The 5,291-nt window shown below is 38.5% G+C and overlaps 1 pseudogene; it reads right to left on the reverse strand.

Annotated features, from left to right (window-relative positions):
• Positions 1-658: 658 nt before the first annotated feature.
• On the reverse strand, positions 659-4,685 carry LOC121265769 (annotated as a pseudogene).
• Positions 4,686-5,291: the final 606 nt, after the last annotated feature.

Below are 5,291 nucleotides of genomic sequence, written 5' to 3' on the forward strand. Positions count from 1 at the left end.
AAAGATGCATTCTTGAATTCGGGAATTCTTAGAGTTAATATATGAATGTGTTAGAAATTTAAGATGTGGAATCTAAATGGTCATCCACTAAGTAGTTTATGTTTACATTTATAACAAAAGGTACACTTCTATTACCCTAACTAGCTAACAAATGTTGACTGTCCAGATTCTGACTCTATTATGAGATACAAATCTAGGGTGTAGAATCTCGTACAAGTTTGTTGTAAACAAGTAAAACCTTTGAATCGAAGAAACCGCGGTTTCATCCTAATTATGAACCAATAGACAATGGAAGCCACAATAAGCAGCATTACTGCAACGAAAATCACAAGAAGCACCAACATCCCCTTATTCTGAAGAAGACCACTTTTCTATGCATATTGAGCCTAAGAAAAAAGAGAGTAGAAAACTCAAATCTTTATAATTAAGTGCTAGCTTCATGAATTACCTGAATCTTCTCTGAATTAGATGGGACACGGACCATGTTTTATGCAAGAAAAAGATTATTTATCTTGATGTCAAGTTAAACTTTTGACATAACTAGTGATGTTATAAAATAGAGGTTTTGAATCTGAACTCTGGTTAACTCTTAACTTCATCCCATTTAAAATATATCTAAAGCACTAAAGAAGGCTAACATGATTACTTAAGATTTACATTTATAGATCATTAAAACTACGATGTCTTAAAATTTGTGGATGAAAAACAATAAGAACATTTCCCATATTTCGAAAGCTAGGATTTAAATTACTAGAGCTTAATTGATGATAGGTAGCAGCCATTCATCGAGCTTCAAGCTCAGAAATGGTTATGTCGTTTAGAGAAGCAGGTGCTGCAGCAGAACTTGAGGGATCCTGACCAGAATCTATAATTCTTCTATTGATAAATGCAGGCTTGCTTGGGAGAAGGAACATTTGCTTCATTTCCCAGCATGAACACAACTTCTAGCATGGTTGGCCGATCCGCAACTTGTTCTTGCATGCATAAAAGCCCAATTTGAATACATCTCAAAACTTCATTAGCAAGATATGATGCCTCATCACCCAATGAAGAATCGACTATATCTAGGGCTTTACCTTCTTTCCATAGGTCCCATGCTTGGAGCAGTAGAAGAGTGATATCCTAGAGTCAGTTTCTATATATGAATGGTGAAGTTTCACTGAAATATATATATATATATATATATATATAGTTTGCTTACATGTCCGATCAAGTTTAGGCAAGGGCTTCCAACATAAAAATGGTTATTTCTCTTGCCACTAATTATCTCTAGTGCTAAGACACCATAGCTGAAGACATCTGATTTTGTAGAATATAATCCTTCCATTGCATACTCTGGTGACATGTATCCACTGAAATTCCATAAGAAGAAAACATTGACGCTTATAGTCCATTAACTTCTACTTTTAGCACTTGTGTATGTGTGTGTGTGTGTGTGAGAGAGAGAGAGAGAGAGAGAGACTATGTGCGAACATGTCTATTTGTATTTGCTTCAATTTGGTCATCCCCAAACATTCTAGCAAGACCAAAATCTGAAATTTTTGGGTTCATTGCTGCATCTAGTAGTACATTGCTTGCTTTTAGATCTCTATGGATGATCTTCAGTCTTGAATCTTGGTGAAGATATAATACTCCTCTAGCAATCCCAACAATAATTTCGAATCGCTTCCTCCAGTCCAAAAGTTGTCTTTTTATTTCATCTGAACGAAACATTGAAAACTTCCATTAATAATGCCTAGTGAAAAGAGTTCTACAAAAGAGTACAAGTTTTTTATTCTTAGGTTTAAATTAAGTCTTGATTCTTTCACATATATTCTCTACAAAGCAGTAATCAAATGGTACTTAAAAGCGATTGCTTATTGAAGAGAAGCTATACCAAAGATGAAAAAGTCTAGGCTTTTGTTTGGCATGTATTCATAGATCAACATCCTTTCTTCTTTATGAATACTACAACCAAAAAGCCTAACAAGATTCCTATGCTGCAGTTTTGCTATTAGCATAACTTCGTTCTTAAATTCTTCTGTGCCCTGTCTTGAACTTTTTGAGAGTGTTTTTACGGCTATTTCCTGTCCATTGGTTAGTTGACCCTGCATTTACAAACAAGACTTGAATAGTTTATGATATCATTATGAGAGTTTCTGTTAATACTTATCAAATGAGAGATCTGTACCTTGTAGACTGGGCCAAAACCACCTTGTCCAAGCCTATTAGCAGGGGTGAAGTTGTCTGTGGCAGCAACAACGGTGCTTAGTTCAAAAAATGGTAAATCTGATTTTCCTCTTCTTTCATCAAGTTTTGGAGAATCTTGAAAGGGTATCGAACTGGCATCGTTGAACAACATGGGTTGGCTGGCGCTCCCTGTCCAATCATGCATGGTTACAAAAGATGGCTACTACAAAGTTGAGTAATTTAAAGGAACAAAACAAAGGAATATTCTATCGTTCTTACTTTATAATTAAATTGATCTTGTCCATGCATAATAATTGAATTAGAAATACGAAAATAATCATACATGGTTACAAAAGATGTACCTTTTCTCTCTCTCTCTCTTTATTACAAAAAGCACAAAGACGAAAATGAGAAATGAAGTAACAAGCATGGCCACCACCGTGATTGGCAGCCTTTTCTTACTAGCAAAGAACCCTGCTGCTGGCTTCCTTGAATGATATAGACCTGAAAAGAAAGGGAATTTTAATTATGTAAAAGAAATTCTTTCAGTTATTGTCTAGTTTGAAGGCCGCCTTAATAAGCCGAAGAAAGAAAACACATGAAGTGGCCTTAATTTCTCGCTTGACCTCCCGAATTCAGATGAAAAATTGATCAATACCTAACTCAACCGCATCCACACGTACATACAAACTTTGGCCACCACCATCTGCACACACTCTTGTATCAATCAGATCACCATTCCAGTTCAGGCAGCCCCCCGCTTCCTCCCGCGGAGACAGACTTGCATACGCCGTGCAAGAACAATTAATTCTGTAGGCACAATTGCTTACACGCTTCGATACTCAAACCAGTCTCAACTCGTGCTGCTGAAGCATCCGGAACTTTCACATTGGCAACCTTCACAAACCCTTCGCCGCTCCCGCACATGGATGCCGACCCACGCTTCCTCAAGCACCCGCCAGATGCATTTCTCTGCAGCCCTGGCAAACAGCTGCACTCTAACCCACTACCAACCTTGTTGCATTTCCCAAAAGCACCACACTTTCCGTAAATGTCACACTGGTCAAAAGGTGTCGCACTGAGCGTATCCCATTTATTGGCTCCCTCCGTGTACACAAACTTTTGGACGAAACCAGACTCGTTTACCACCAATGTTGACAGCAGTGTTGGGTAAAGGACATCCCAAATAAATGTAATCTCGTTCTCGTTGTCCACAAAACTGAAATTGAAGAGCCTACTATGCTCCAATACCCGGACTCCACACCATCCTTCGCCATTACAATGACCACTACGCCAGCATGGAACCTTACCCTTGTACAAGAAGAACTGAGGGGAGCCATTGCTGTCCATCTTTACCGACCAGTTTCCAGTTCCAGGGTCGTCTTTGGACATCCAAGATGTCAGGAACCGGTTCAGGCCAGTTCTTCGGTCCAGCACAAGTTTAATGTTTGGAAGCCAGGTACCCGTTGGATAGCCAAAGCTTTGCCATAGTGCCACCTTTCGTCATCATGTGTCAAGATTATATTTCCTGAATCCAAGAGCTGAGCTATGGTACTAATATTGTTCTTTGATTTTGAAACAATATCTGTGGACCAGATGTGTTGGCTCTGATCTTTGACACTGAGTACTAGGTTTCCATGAACATCGATTGAGAGAACTCCAGACCTGTTGTTAATAGGATTGTCTCTGTTCGCTACCCACACCTTGGCCTGTCCCGGAGCACTGTAATACCAAATTCCGACGTAACGGTTGGTGGACTTGCCGGGACTAAAGAAACCAAGCGCAAATGTCTTTCCGTGGGATACCAAAACATCACCATCTGTAACAGGTTGAGGTTGCAGATACTGTCAATCATGCTATTTTGTTTCATTTTATGTTCTCAGAAGTAGGCCGCGCCATTGAGCAGTCAGATATTAGTCCCGTCGTTCGTTGCTTGACTGCAGGTATATGATCACCCGTAATTTCGCAAATAATGCTTAATAAATGTATCAACCTACCCCTTGACCTAGTATTTGCGTGCATCTGTATCTTTTATCGATAAAGATATCTACTCTAGGTTATCCAATCACGAAGAAAATGCTCAATTTAGTATGAATTTTGATAAAAACAAGTCTTAAAAACGTACATTAATAAAGCCTATGTATGTACTACATGTTTAGCATTAATGACGTTATAATATTAATATAGAGCATAGTGATCAAGTACTTGAACTATTAGGAATCAAGCATAGTGAGCATAGTTTTTATTATTTTTTATTTTTTTCACAATTAGGAATCAAGCTTCAACTCGTCATTGGAAGGAACTAGTACGTGCGCTATATATATTCATGTTTTTTCTCACCAACATTATATTGTAATATATATCATACATGATTTTATTTTTCACAAACTAGCTAGTCTAATTCATGTAGCCCCCATGCAGTAATGCACCCAGCCCCTTGACCCACTCCACGTGTAGCTGCTAGCCTTGCCAATTCGTCCGAATTCTAATCACATTTGTACCTGTGGCCAAGTCATAGGACCGGGTGAAGGTTGGCTGGTATTAATTCATGTAGCCCCATGAATTGCACCCAGCCCCTTGACCCACCCCACTTGTAGCTGCTAGCCGTACCAATTCCTTCGAATTCTAATCACATTTATACCTGTGGCCAACTCAAGATAGGACCTGCATGTTATTTTTCGCGTTAAGAACTTTTTTTTTTTAATTTATTTGTTGCATAGAGATAGATACAATATATGAACTCTGCCGTATTTAATATTAATGTCTATCGATAATATGAATTCAACATTAAATACTTTAGGGCCTCCATGATCTTACACTACAAGGGAAGTGACCTTTCCCAGCAATTTTTTTCGCTGGGAAAAGTCCTAAAATTCACAGCCCCTATCTTTTCCTAATGATTTCCATCTCGCTGCATGTTCGCCGATATTATTCCTCCACTTCTAATCTACCCCAACGGAGGCAAAAAATTGCTGCTAAAAGGTTATCTTTACCGGCGATTTTAGTTGTTGCAAATAGTACACAATATCGCTGTAATTATGATTTACAGTTCAGTTCATAATCGTTGGGAAAGACTAATTCCGACGATTTTTAAACGTCGCTAAAAGGACTACAGTCGTCGG

This window comes from Juglans microcarpa x Juglans regia, chromosome 5D, assembly GCF_004785595.1.
Source record: "Juglans microcarpa x Juglans regia isolate MS1-56 chromosome 5D, Jm3101_v1.0, whole genome shotgun sequence".
Classification (NCBI taxonomy): Eukaryota; Viridiplantae; Streptophyta; class Magnoliopsida; order Fagales; family Juglandaceae; genus Juglans; species Juglans microcarpa x Juglans regia.